At 55.8% G+C, this 14,379-nt stretch overlaps 1 protein-coding gene across 6 annotated transcripts in view; it reads left to right on the plus strand.

Moving 5' to 3' along the window:
* The first annotated feature begins 1,376 nt into the window (after positions 1-1,376).
* The window catches only part of DAAM1 (dishevelled associated activator of morphogenesis 1), a 98,782-nt gene continuing 85,779 nt past the window's right edge, over positions 1,377-14,379 (plus strand). For 2 of the 6 annotated variants that reach the window (XM_030043680.1, XM_030043725.1), the window contains exon 1: positions 1,377-1,497. The gene's annotated coding sequence lies outside the window, so the exon portion shown is untranslated. The other 4 variants (XM_030043689.1, XM_030043715.1, XM_030043707.2 and 1 more) reach the window with 4 other exon arrangements.

Genomic DNA, 14,379 nt, shown 5'->3' on the forward strand with positions numbered 1-14,379 from the left:
CCAGTGAAGTGAAATAGTTTTTTCCCTGGCAAGTCACACTTATCCTGCGGAGCTCATTGCTACAGGAGACCAGAAGAGGTTAGGAAAAGGACTGGGTGCAGCGAGAAGGAGGAGAAAATCCACTTTATGGAAGTGTGGCTTTGTTGCGATAAAATCTACCTTCTTGCCTGAAAAACAAAAAAATTCAGCTGGCGTTTTAACAAATTTCTCTAATGGACATACAATTCCTGAGACTCTTTTGCATTTTCCTGCAGGGATGTTATAGACTGCTTGTTTGGAACCTGGATTTTGGTATGAACTGTGGGGTTTGGGGCTGAAACCGTATAGGATGGGTTGAAGCTCTACAGGTCCAACCCTGGTTTTCTTTTGCAGATCAAACCCTGTGACGGAGCTCAGATGGGCAGAAAATGCCAGCGTCAGGCCCGGGGGGCTTAACCTGTCTAGCAACGCTCGCATGGACTCTATGCCTACATCCATTTCTGTCTCTCTCCCTCGTACAGAAGGCCACCTAGGAGTCTGGACGGCTGTGTATAACCTAGCCGGGTTCTCACGTTACATTTTGTTCCATGCTTTGCTATCAACTCCCCCATGGATGCTCGCTCTTTACTTTCCCACCATTGGCCCTTCCTTTGTCTCTGGATCAACTTGTGGGGGCTCCATGCGAAAAACAATCCCTGTAGATCCCTTCCAGCCTTTCAGACCTTCCCATACAGTTGTTGCCGAGACAAAAATTCATACGAGATGTAAATGACCTCTTCTCCAGAAAAAAAACCCTAAAGCTTACTTAAGCTAAAACGTTACCCGCTATTAACTTGATCTGGAGTTCTGGTTTGCACCGCAAGCAATAACTACCCCTCCTGCTTGAAGCCCACAGCCTCATCTCATGCAAGGAGGCTATTCTGGCGCACGTGGAAATCCAGCCACGTATCAGATCGCTGCTCTGGTTTACGTGAAACGGGAACCCCTGGAAAACGGGTTTCTTCAACCCGAGCTGACAGGCGGAGAATGTCGTGGCTTGGGAGACCTCTTGTCAGGCCGCCGGGACGCTCATCCCGCGTGCCCGCGATCACCCACGTTCGCCGGTCGGATGAAACTTCCCTCTTCGTTGCTCCTCGCCGCGGGTGGGAGCCGCACCCTCCCCGCCCTCCTCCCATCCCGCCCCCAGGACGCGGCCTGCCGTTCCTCCGCAGCACAAGCAACGGCGGGAGAACCCGCACCGCGCCTCCCGCTCCGCGCAAGGGCCGTCGGCCCACCCGGGCCCCCTCGATTCGGACACCGACACCGCCGGCCCCCCGCCGCTGCCCGCGCTTCGCTACAACTCCCGCCGGCGGCGGGGGGGGGTGACGTCAGCGCGCGGGGCGGGGCCGGGCCGGGCCGTACGGGAGGGGCGGGGCGGCCGCGGCCCATTGTGGGCCGGGGCCGGGGCCGGGGCCGGGCGGGCTCCGCGCCGCGCAGCCCAGCGCCGCGCCGGCAGGTACGGCGGTCCGCGCCCGGGGGGTGAGTCCGCCGCGGCCGGGAAGCGGCTCCGCCGCCGCTCGTCCCTCCTCCTTCCTTCCTTCCCTCCCTCCCTTTCGGCTGCGTGGGTTTTGGCGGCGGCGGCGGCGGAGGGGGGGGAGCGCTGCCTTTCTCCCGTGGCCCGTGGGCGCTGGCCGTGCCTGTGGCGAGGGGGGGTGCCGGGGTTTCTCTACCCTCGGGGGGCTGCCTTTCCCCCGCCGTGGGGCAGGTGGGGAGGGCGGAAGCCGAGCCCGCGCCCCACCCCACCGCGGGGGGCTGCGTGGGGTTGTCCCCTCGGGCGGGGGCGCGGCGGGGGCCCTGGGCGCCCCCCCCCTTTGCCCCGGTATCCCGGGTGCGGGGTCCCGCGGGGCCTGGCGTGCCCTCCGGCCCCGGTGTGGCGCGGGGAGGGGAGCGGGGCCCCGTCGCCGTGCCCGGGCGGCGCCCGCCCCTGTGGACGCCGGGGGTGGGGGGGTGGCGCCCACCCGCGGGCGTGGGATGCGGGATGCTGCTGCGCTGCCTTCTCCATGGCAACGCCTCCGAGGGCTGCTCCGGCCCCGGCTCCCGCCGGCACGGCGGCTCCCGCCCCTGCGGCAGCTCCCAAACCGGGCTTGGGCCCCGCAGGGGTGGGATGTGCCCCCCTGCTTACCTGCAGAGCCCCAGGGATGGGGTACCCCCGGCTGAGCAGAGCGGGTTTTGGGGGGGGGTGTCTCTGCACCCCCCCTCCCCGTGGCTCCCCAGCCGGCACAGCGGTTTGGGGCTGCTTAATCGTCTGTACGTGCCGAGCCGCCCGCGCTGGTGTCAGACACCTTGCTGCAGGCGTGCTCTGGTCCAGCCCGATGCTCCGATGCGGGAGCCGGGGTGGGAGCAGGATTTCGGTGCGTCTCGGCGTTCGGGTGTGGCTGCGTCAGCGGCGGAGGACGAGCGGGTTCGTGGCTCGGGCACCAGCCGGAGAGCTGCCAGCCGGAGAGGTCGGGGTCTGTCGCTGGCTGCGCCGGGCTGGCAATTTGGGGAGGTTCGGGTCAGGGGGCCTGCGCGGAGGAAGGACGATACATACCCCTGCTGCACGCAAGCCTCGGGGGCTGGCAGCCGCTGCCGTTGGCGTGCGATGGGTGCGGTCGGATCCTGCCTGATCGTGACTCGCTTGGCACAAAGTCATCAGTATTAGCAGTGGAGTTTCATCGCTGGGGTCCGCACCGCTTGCAGACAGCCGTGCTGCCTCGCGCATCGGCACCTGTGCCAAACGGGCTTTCTGCACCTTTAAGTGATCAAGGCTAGTTTAAGGCAAAAACGGATGATAATTCTCCTCCTGACGAAAGCCGCTTGAACTGGTGGGGCTGCGCGCTGCCCAACCGGGGGCGAGGAGCTCCCCGCAGACATCAGAGGAGGCTGGGAGATCGCAGGGTGCAGCCGAGCCCCATTTTCCAGGTGCTGCGGCGAGGGGAGGGGAGCCCGTGGGCACGGGCTGCCCCGGTGGTTTCGGCCAGGCCCAAGCACTGCAGGCGCTCGGCATTGTACAACCAGCCGGCTTCTCCCGGCTGCACCGAGAAGGACAGCGGAACAAGGCCCTTTCATTTTTTTTTTTCCCCCTCTCTAGAGGTCAATTCTGATACTGCATACGAACTCGAGTGGCGTTGTGTATTAAGGCCACCGTGGTGAACTGCGATGCAACCTTGTTGTCCTCCCTCGCTGAAAACAACAGAGGCCAAAGCGATGGGCTTTCCCTGCCTGCCCCTCTTTCGGTCCCGCCAGGAGTAAACAGGTCCTGCAGCGTCCAGACCTTTTTCCGTGGGCGCCGGGGTTCATTTCGGCGTGCGTTGCCTCCCGAGCCCTGCGGGTCGGGCATCCAGCTTGCTGTTCCTCGATTAATGAGCGACTCGCCTTGCTCTCCCCGTGGCCGTACGCTGGGACCTGCCCTTGCTCGGTCGGGAGCAGGAAGCAAAAGCCAAAGTCCGTGATCTCTGACTGCCCGACGGTGTGTGACAGCAGGAAGCACTGACGCTTCCTCGCTCCGGCCAGCTCTCAGCTGGCGTGTGGTTCTGCCGGTGCCGCCCCTGCCACGGCCCTGGGGTTTTTGGGTCCAGCCAGCCAGGCGTATGCGTGTCGCTCTGCGTTCTGGCCTCCGCCCCGGGGAGGCAAACGGGATGGGTGAGGTGTAAAATCAGCGCCGAATCCGCTCCCCTGGGCTCGAAACGGAGTCAAACCGGTCCTGACCTGAGCTGGCTCCTTATCGGACGCTTTGTTTGCAGCAGGGGCGCGGGAAAGGGACAGCCACGGCGGGCCGGCTCCTCCGGTCCCAGCTGAGCCCTCTCGCTGGGGATGGGCAGGAGCTGGGAACGGGCAGGAGCTGGGGACAGCCGGTCTAGCTAGGTCGTGTTTGTCTCCCCTTGCTTCTGCGCTTCATTTTGGTTTCTTCCCCCTCTTCTCCTGCACTGTCATTGTCACAGCTGAGGAAACCAGCACAGGGGAGGCAGGGAGCTGTTGGGTGGCCGGGCTCCTCGCAAATATTGTTTACCGGCCAGCCAGGAGCTTGGCTCCTGTCACTCCGTCCTCTTGCTTTGCAGTTTGCATGCATTGACTGTCGGCGCTGGGTCGCTGCCTGAAGGTCTTTGGCTGATGCGCTTAGAGCAGCCCACCGCGTGCACAGGTAGCAAACGTACCTGCTGTGTTTATGACCTGAACTGGTTAAAAACTGGCCGTGGATGCTGATAAATGCACCACCCGGAGCGGGTGGTCGTCTTCTGCCCGTGCTCCTGCTGCGCAGATATGCACTGAGCCGCTCCTGCACGGCCACTTTTATCTCTGAAGTATTAATAAATGAAGCTTGCCTATTTGTGTGAGCCTTTTTGAGAGGCTGGCAGGGCTGCCTTGAAGGCTTGCTCAGCACTGCAAGTTTTCAGAGCTTTTTTTTTTTTTTTTTTTTTTTTTTTTTGGTGTGTGCTCTAGCAGTCGATAAGCCAGGGCATCCAGCTGTCAGCTTTGGAGATTGCCAAAGCCTGCTCAACGACATTTCTGCAGGCTTCGCTCACAAATGAGGATTTTGTTGGACGCCTTGGTTTCTGACTTGATGCTGGTAATTAAATACCTTAACTTGGCTTGGGAAAGCTGCCACTGCTGTGGAGTGACTGGTGAGGCCGTGTGAAGCAGGATGCGCTTGTTCTGCTGGAACTGAGTGTGACCTAACTACGGTTCTTCAGCCTGCGATTTTTTTTTTTAAATCCACTTTTTTATATAAGTAAAACTCTTAAAAGGGGAAGAAAAATCTTGCGTTTTACTGCTGTGCTGTTAAGCTTGCATGGACCTGCTGGGACAGCTGTTTATTTGCGAGTTGTGGCAGCCGAATGCTGTAAAATTCAAATCATGTCCATATTGATTTCTCCCCCCCGCCCCAGCCACCCTTTTAAGATAATCATATGTGTACTTTTCACTTGGGCACCACAACAGACATCAGTGCTGTGCTGAAAAAAGAGGTGGTCTGAACAAAGGGCTGTAAATTGGGGAAGAAATAATGAATATCTGGTTCTGACTTCTGTGGTGGTTAATCTAGATGCTAAGCCATATAGATTTACTTACTCTATGTGCTTACCATACTAGGGGATGAGAGAAACAACTAGTAAAGGGTTGGAAAGAAATTAAATATGGCAGCAGAAGCTTTTCTGCATGTTGCGTTAGCTCCCTCACCCTTAATGATGCATTTCCAACTTCCTATTCCATGCAAAAAATAGAGAGTCCTCAGCCCCTTGCAAGACTCTGGTTGTGATTTGGTATTTGCCTTTGATTCTCCTTCCCCCCCACCGCCCCTTCCTCAACCTGAGCTGGGTTGGGAGGAAAGCCGTGGTGGTGCCTGCTTACCCTCCTGCCCTCTCAGGAGATCATTTCCACTTGGTATCTCCTGTCCTCTTGGCATGTTGTGATGTTTTGGAATACGCTGAAGAACCAGGAGTTCTGGAGTAGCGTAGAAAATCTCAGCTCGGTGAGTCATAGAGCCTTCAAATCTTTGTGGCCGCTGAGAAGAAAACCAAAGGAGGTGGAGATGGGAGAAGTAGCGTGGCACACCATGAAGACGTGGTTAGTTGACTGGAGAGTTTCATGATCTGAGCTGACAGTGCTTTGTTTCATGATTGGTGTGGCCTGAGCACCAGCCACCTGAATTATAGCAAATTAACCAAATTAACGCGTGAAGTTGTCTGAACATCTGGCCTGTGTTTTCCTCGTGGTGAAGTTGGGTGGGTTCATTCCCAAGGGTGTCCCATCCCATGCTGTGCCCAGGTCTGGAGTAACCGCTGTGCGCTCCGCGTGAATCTCTGATCACCCCGTCCTGTTTGTGCTCCCTCCTGCATTTGTCCCCAGCCCTTTGGGGGAGTTCGTTGTGAATTTGCTAAATGGAAGAGGTTTGTGCTGCTTGGAGCGCCTGGGCCAGGAGGTAGCTCCGGGCCTCTTCCTAAATCAGCCAAATGGATGAGGTGGCCCAACCTAGTGACAGTCATTGATGAGTCAGTATTATCGTGACTCTGTAAATTACTCTATGTATTACTCCTCATGGACTGAGTTGCCTTGAGAGTCTTTGTGTTCAAAACATTGCCTTGACCCACTGGAGGGTCAGGGTTGGTGGACGGGCATGTTCTCACCCACCACGGCACGCGCCAGCCTGTCGTTACAGCACTGCTGACTGGCGCTAACGCGTCAAACCACCGGAGCAGGGTTGCTCTTCATGCCTCGTCTCCTCCCGGAGGACGCGCCAGTTGCTTCGCTGCTGTTTGGGTTTTTCTTTTACGTCGTTTTGGAGCGCTCTCGCTGAACTCTTCTGGACTCGGCACCGAGGAAATACAGCAGCGCGTCCTCAGTGCGGTTAGTAGGAGGTGGTATGTTGCTGGTTGGAGGCATCCTCGTCTTTCTCAAGCCAGAACGCCAAGCTCCCCGGCGCTTGCAGGGCCTGGCAGATGATTGAAGGGTTATTCGCCTCGCTAGACAAGTGGCTTCATGTTTCGTATTACGCATTCCTCCGGGTGAGCGTTGCATAGTGATGGGCTTTCAGCTACGTGCTGCTTACCTGAATCATGTCTTCCCTGTGCGTGCAGCTTCACCGCCTGGAAGTCAGGGCTGTCCCTCTCCGTGCTGCTCCGTCAAGGTTTTTACAAGAGGGTCAATGAAATAACGTGTGGAGGGTGTGGTGGAGGAGCAGCAGAAGCGTTCAGCTCTGGCTTCAGTGGCGAAGGTGACTGTTGCTGCTTTTACCAGCCCTCCTGAAGGGACGGTTTTCAGAAGCTGAAGCCAGTGACCCAATTCCCAATCTCTGGATTGGGGCTGTTGCCAGGAGTTTTGCCCTGAGGCTCCTCTTCCCTTCTTGCACAGGCCCTGGGTGGAAAGCAGCCGCGCCAAAGCTCAAAGCAACCCGGCAGCAGCCAGACATCGGTGAGATAAAGAGAGGGGAAGGACCCAGTTAATTCATCTGACCGGTGCCCTGCTCAGGAGAGCAGAGGAAACTGCAGTGGGATCTCCAGGTGTTGGTTGCTCCCTGCTGCTCATCTTTCACGTGGGGCTTTTGTGCCCGTGGGCTGGGCTGCTGGCAGATCCTGCCCCGGGGCACTGTGGCAGGAGGAAGGCAATTCAAAAGTGTGCCATTCAGAGGCTGACTTGGGGGGGTTTTGCATGAAACAGCAGCAGCGGGGCTCTGTACCAGTATGCAAAACTTAGCTACGGAGCTTGGCAGCTTTTGGGGAAGGCTCTGCAGGGTGTTGGTTCCTTCGACGATTTGCGGGAGCAAGGATCAGCGTGTCTTCCCAATGGAGGTTCTTGTAGCACGCAGGGTGTCCTCAGAGATTTTAGGGCTGAGCGTCTGAGGGTAGGCTATCAACAAGCAGGAAAGTGCACGCACTGTTTTTGGACAGGAGCAAAACTGCCTGTAGCCCGAGGCTGCAGGGCAGGGGAGCCGGGGCTGTGCTCTGCACCCGGGAGCCCGCTTTGCACCACTTGGGCTGGGAGGAGAGGATGGTACTTGTCCTAAAAATCGAAGAAAACTGGAGTGTGAGAATGGGGGAAGCAGAGCGGCATCGTTCTGGGACGGGACCTGCAGTCACTGAGGTCTGAGCGCAGTGGGTCGGGGTGGCGGAAAGACCCACGGCATGTTATGCTGCTCGGGTGATGTCCTAGCAGCTCAGTGCCTGTTACGGGCAACCTCTGCTAGCAGCAGATCTTGCCCCCAGCTCCAGCAGGGAGGAGAAGGATGGAGGAACAGTCGGGAGACCACTTCCCCCACCCCAAACAAGCAAGATTAATTGCTTGCCATGGCATGGCTGCAGAGGCAGCGCAGCCGGGATGTTTTCTGGCTCAGATGTGTTGCATGACGTTTAGCTTAGGCTGTGGTGGGTCTGCCCCGCTGCTGCTCCTGAGTGTTTCTTTTGTGCAGACCTTTGGAGGCAGCTCTCTAGAGCTGCACGTCCATCTGACTTTCACCTAGTCGTGAGATTTTCTAATTTTTTTTTCTGGGTGCTTGTTTCTTGCTTGGCCTTAGCATCTTCTGAATGAACGGTGCTGAGAAGAGCTGTGAACTCGTGTGCAATCCTGGCGAGTCTGCGGCAGCTGAGGTCTGGTGCAGCTGTTTCCTTCAAGGATGCTTGCGTGGATGTGAGCGACTGTGAATCTGTTTGTGTAAAGCTTTCTCTCCCGTGGCTGCCAGGCACCCTTCACGCTCCCCTTGCTTCACGCTGCTGCTTCTGGCAACCGCAGCACCTTCTTGCCCAAGGCAGAGCTGAGGACGGGGGAGATGCAGCTGGGAAGGTGGACGCCCTCGCCGTGCCTGGCTTTCACAGAAATCGCGTGCAAAGGACGCTTCCTTTGCGGAGGTTTTCTCCCCTCTGCCCCCAAAGCGCTAGGAGCGTCTTGGCTGCGTCTGTGTGCCCGGCGCAGGGAAGAGAGGCTGCACTCTGCCTTAATATCGGGTTAAGCCTTTCAGATGCATGGTGATTTTCAGCTGCCCTGTTTTGCTTGGCACCGTTTTTGCGTATCCCATGCATAACTTTCGGCTGCCATTCCTCTGCCGAGGGACGCTCGCCCAGCTTGCTTGCGGACGGCCTGGTGCTGGACCTCCTCCAGCTGCAAGGGAGAAGAGCAGGCCCACGGCGATGCCGCCTTGGGTTTCCTTCTTCCATCAAGTCCTGTGGTCAAGCACGGGGCTTCTCCCATCCCCGTCCCTGTTTCTCACCTTCCCTGTGCAGGAGTCGGTAGGGTTAAGGCTGCCGGGAACCTGGGTGTTGTTCGGTGGTGCCAGGCGAGCGTCAGGCAGGAGAAGAGCTGAATTTGCAAATCTGTTCCTGGGTACTCCGGTAAGTCACGCCAAGGACTGTTTGAACTGCGCTAATCCCCAGTGCCTCTGGAGCAACCTTGTTTACAAGAGCCGGTGCTTCAGACGGGTGTCCTGACAGATATTTTCCGTAAGCCGTTTGCTTACCAAAGCTCTCTGGGTACGAGAGGTTGGTTTTGAGACCTCAGCCCACGTGCTGCCTCCTCGCCCTGGCATTTTGGAGGCATCCTGCAAAGAGGCTGGAGGCTTTTTAGGGACAACTCGGATCCATTTATAAACTCCAGCTCCTTTTATCTTCCGTGGAGAGTGCTGCCTGGCAAGCTGCATGTGAAACAGCTGGTGGCTCTGGAGCCACAAGATATCTCCACCCATCACAGGGAGCAAAAAGATGTCGAGGAAAATTTTTGGAGCATGCTAAATACTGTAATCCCTACAGTCAGTTTGCTTTTGGGTATGGAGCTGGAAATGAGTCTTTATGCTCATCGTTTTCTCGCTTTTACTTTTGTATTAAATGCTGCTCTTCTGTTCACCAGGTTCAACAAAATTTGCCATTTTTTAGGTGATGCAGCGCTGACCATAGGTGTGTTCAAACTGCGGTGATGTGCGATGGGCTGTGATTTGGGTTATGTAGTCATGAAATTGTGCCGTTGCCTTAGCTGTAAAATACAGTATCTCCCTCGCTTTTCAAAGCCATCCTATAGCGTGACAGCTTTCAGCGTGAGAAAAAGAGAGTAAAGAGGGACTTTAACCTCAAAATACTCAGCGGATGGTTTTCCAAAGGATCGATCATAGTTGCATCAGGGGAAGCTCTGTTGGCTTTGCACCGGGGCTGAGGCTGAACTAGGTGAGAGATGCATGAGACGGTGGCGATGACGTGTCTCACAGCTGTAGCTTGGTTGCCTCATGGCGACATTTTCTTCCCTTTGCCTTGTGTTTTGGACTACGTGTTTCATTTTGGTGGGAGTCGGGGCGAGACTGTGTCTTTGGGGTCTGGTGTTGCCAGTATGCCGTGGGGTGTTGGAGCAATTAAGGAGGAATCCATCCCTAGGGACACTGAGGGCTGAGCTCCAGGTATGGCAGCGGGCTGTTACGGTGCATCCGGAGATGCATGTTCTTGCTCTGGGAAATGGATTCTTTGGGCAGCACAGAGGGGGTGGAGAAAGACCCTTGAAAAATGGGTGCTCGTTTTTCTGGGGTGGGGAGGGAAGCCGAACAAAACACATCTAACAGTCGCCTTGTCAGTGACCATCACGGGGATGTCCATACCCAGCACCTGGGCTGTGCTCAGTGCTGCTAATTACAGCTGCTGTCACTGTTGAAAGTAAAAGTTTGAGTCTGTTCACTCTGGGGTTCCCATGGCAGCTTTTTGGGATGGCACCAGCCCCACACCTCCATGCCTGGCAGCCCTTGTCCAAGGCCAGGGACCAGGCGGCCCTTTGCTTGAGCTAAGCCTTGGATTTGCGAGCACGCGTCATGGTTGAGGAAGGTCTCGGGGGAAAAAAACCTCTCTGGCTTTCTGCCCTGTAGTGAACCCACCTGCTGCAAAAGGCTCTTGCAAAGGTGCTCTGGAGCTTGAGAGATGTTGCTGTAACGGTCCAAAACAGATGACCGCTGTCCTTTCCAGTGCTGGCCTTGCTTTTGGCTCTGTCCTGCCAGAGGATCTGCAGCTCCGCTCTCCCTTGGGTGCAGCGGTTCCTGCCGAGCAGAACTGGCTCGAATTCGGGAAAATAAGCAGACCTGCAATGCCGGAGCTGGGAGTCCCTGGTTGTTGCACGAGGGGAGAAGGTTGTAACCAAAAGGCACTTTCGTCACCTCTCCACCTGTGCCGCTGCTGCAGCTGGCTTTGCAGCGCTGTAATTGCATTGCCGTCTAATTTATAATATGCTGCGTTTGGAGGACAGCTTTATATTCTTTCTAAATTCTTGCATAGCTCCAAGAGGGGAAATTATCACTCACCTTTCCGTTTTGCACGTGGTTTTGTTTTTGTTCGGAGTTCCACGTTCTGAAAGCTTGCGGGATGCCGCTGTTGGGGATGTGGCATGAGCGAGCCTGCGCCGCACGTCTGGGCAGAGGAGCAGGGTGGTCTCTCACCTGAGCTCATGGGATGCTCCGTGCTTTCCCGGCACCAGCTCCAGGTCATTCAGTGCCCAGCGCAGGTGGATGCTAACAGCTTGCCAGTGCTGGTCTAACCCCAAGCCTGTTAAAAGCCCACAGGACCGAGTCTTCCCCTTCCTCCTCCTGCTTCCTCCCCCTCCCTTGCTTTTCAACACCGCGTTCTTGAATAAATCATCTAGGATGTGATCACACAGGAAACTCGCGATTTTTAATTTTTTTTTTACAGCTAAGGAAGTGAATTCAGCTCTCCAGGGTTTCAGTCCTGTGCTTTTTAGTCACGAGGTTCTACATCGTTTCTACTCCGTCACTTGTGACATGACGTCTCCTTGGCTGCATAAGCTTTTCGCCTGCTTCTGCCTGCCTGCAGAAACAATAGCTGCTGGAAATGCTCTTCAAGAACCCGAAAAGGATGGGGATTGTCTGTGGAGAATGCAGATTTGATCTACGTTAGGTCTTTTTGTTTTTAATTTGTTTACCACTCGGTTATCCTTTTCCTTCAAAGAAAAGCAAAGCCCTTGTTCTTGCAGAATTCATCGCTGCTGATGTGTTACTTGCTGGAAGTAACATGCTCAAAATACTGCATTCCTTTGTGCATCTTTTCTTTATTTTCTTTTTCTTTGTGGGTGGGAGCTTAGGGCGTATAATGGGCAGATTAGCAACTGTATTTGTGGAGTAACCCATCTTTGTGCAGGTCTGGCTAGAAACCAATTAAGCTTGTCTTGATCTCTAAATGAGATTTTTGCCGAACGCCTCACCCAACTGCCTTTTGCATCCATTAATAGCGGGGTGGGATGAAAGCAGCTGAACGTGTAAAGATCCTGTGTTGGATAAATAGAGGCGCGTTGGTTGTGGGGAGGTTCCCCGGGATGCATGCGAACTGCTGCCTCTTTGTGCGGTTGTTTTGTAGCTCTGGTTCTTGAAACTGGGATTAGGTGTTATGTGGCAGCTAGTGTGCAATCCCCTGGGATAGCGGGCGTGGGGTTGGAGGCAGAGCTGCTGGATAAACAGGGAACATCCCATGGACTCCATTAACGTGCCGGTCCCCATCCCTGTAAGATCCCTGGGGTGAGACCAGGGTGCGTTTGGGAGCTCCTGGTGACACTCAGCTGTGGGTCACCCAAAGTGCCTTGCCCTTGGTGTATCCCCCTGGTCTTGGGTTGCTTTTTAGCCTGGGAAAGCCCCGAGACTTTCCAGGGGGTGGGGGGGGAATTGCATCGCCATGCTGGGGGACCCTGCCTGGGTGGTGTTTGCTGCTGCTGCAATGAAAACCGGTCCGGGAACGGCACTTCAGTGCAGCATTTTTGAAGAGAACCGACTAAAGAAAGATGCCTTTAAGAAACCGTGCCTTCAGGGAACCCTTATATCTCTGTCCCAGACCGTTTCTGCGTCAAGATAAGATTGCAGAGCAGCTGGATTTGTGCTCTGCTTTGGGAGGTGTAGGTGGGGGAAGGGCACTGGGATTTGCGTGAGGGTGCAAACATTCGTTATGATCACCTTTATTTGTAAAGTAACTACAGACAAGCAGTGCACAGCCTAATACCTTCTCCCGTGAATGCCTGGATTCCCTGTCGTGGCCAAACGGCGGGGAGAGTGATCTCGAGGGAAGGAGGGAAGGAAAACACTGGGCGAACTGCGCTCCCTGTCTTGGAAAGGATCCCATTTTCCCCATCCCAGCCCTCCTGGCTGCCATCTGCCGCCCCAGCTCCGAACCGGGAGTGTGGGCTCTGCCAGCGGTGGGTTACGGGGTGTTGGTAGTGGGATCACGATGTTGTGTTCATGCAAGGGCGTAGCTGCTACAGATGTGCCGTAGCACACACGAGACCATCCTCCTGCATGGCTTGGTCCTCTCCCATGGGTGCACGAACCAGCCTCTCCCTGCGTGCCCCACGCTTTGCTCTCCATCTCCCTGCTCTTTAAAGTCCAAAGGCTCTTAGATGACCTGTGGAAGTACTGCTGCTTTTTCTTCTCCCAGTGTAAAAGTGCCCAATAAGAGGTGCGGGTCTAAAGAAATTCTGTGTTGTGCTGAAGCCCATGCGCCACATCGAGGATGGTCATCTTGTGGACCTCGACGTCCTGGCACGGCCAAACCCAGTTCTTGCCTGTTTGCGGGGGAAATTTAGGTCAACTTGGAAGTCCTGGATCCACAAAGACCTGGATCTGAGTGAGGCAAGTGCCTTGTGGGGTGCAATGACAAATGCAAAAGCCTCAGAAAAATCCAAAACTAGGATGACTGGAAGATGGTTTTGGTGCTTGGGTGGGGGGTTATGGAGAGAGGGGGTGGGACAGCACTTTGCTACCTTTAGGGCTGGGGCTGTTTTGCTTTTTGGTATGCCCTCGATTGGATATCTGGGGAGTTTTAATGCCAGTGAGACAGAAAAATACCCGGCAGCAGGATCTCCCTCAGGCTTCATCCTGCTGTTGTGGGGCTGAGCCGGCGCGGTGCAGTGATCTGATGTGGCATGGCAGCCATGCCCTGTGGAGATACCATCTCCTGGGAGGAAAATATAAAAATAACCACCTCTTTGGCCACGTCTTTGAGTTGTGTGAGACCGCAGTGAAGGAGATGGGGGGTGAAATGTTACCGGTGGAAGCTAGGCAGGAAAACTGAGCGTTTTCCCAGGAGGCAGATCTGAAGCAAAGGTCCTGAAGACCACGAGGGAAACATCCTCACCCTCCTCCCATACTGTGCTGGGGTGCAGGGGACACACTGGAGCTGGGGTCTGGGGTGGTTTGAGGAGATTCCCCATTGTCCCCCATCCTCCTCTTCCTCCCTTTGGGCTGAAGGTGGTGCAGCACCGCGCAGGTTACTGCACCTCATCCCGCGCCGTGGCTCTGGGGTCTAGGCAGGTGATGCAAACCCTTGTGACGCTGTGTCCTGCCCAAGACTTTGGGAACCTGTTGGACCTACTTCGCTGCCTCTTTGCTGTGTATTTCCCTTTTCAGAGCTTTGATGGAGCAGGTCCATTCCTCCTTGGGGGACCACAAAATCGTGGAGCTAGGAGGAATAAATCCGTGGGAGGCGTGGTCGATGGCAGACGGGAGCTCCTGGCATAAGCAGGCTCAGCTAATTTAATCTGCGGTGGACCTGATCTTCTTTGTCTTCCAGTTGAGTTAAATATACCCTTCGAGTTGTGGTTACAGAGGCTAACTCCCACTTTGATTATGCAAAACGCGCTAACGCGGGACGCAGCTGGCTGCCTCCGAAGGGAGCTGGGAGGAGAGCAGGACGGGGCATCCCATGGCCAAGACCCACGTTGCTCTCTCTTGCTAACCTGTATGTGGACCATGGCCCAGGTGCGGGATGCTCCATAGGCAGCTGCGTGGAGATCTCCAGCTCTGGGGTTTTGGGGAATGCAGCTTTTGGAAGCACTAGGTCTTGCAGCGTACCCATAAGCTTTCTGTTGTCTGACAGGTTTTAAAGTTTCGTGGCCATGCTGCAGCTACCTGGGCATGGCTGGTGGCTTCAGGACAGA

Source organism: Aquila chrysaetos, chromosome 2, assembly GCF_900496995.4.
Source record: "Aquila chrysaetos chrysaetos chromosome 2, bAquChr1.4, whole genome shotgun sequence".
Lineage (NCBI taxonomy): Eukaryota > Metazoa > Chordata > Aves > Accipitriformes > Accipitridae > Aquila > Aquila chrysaetos.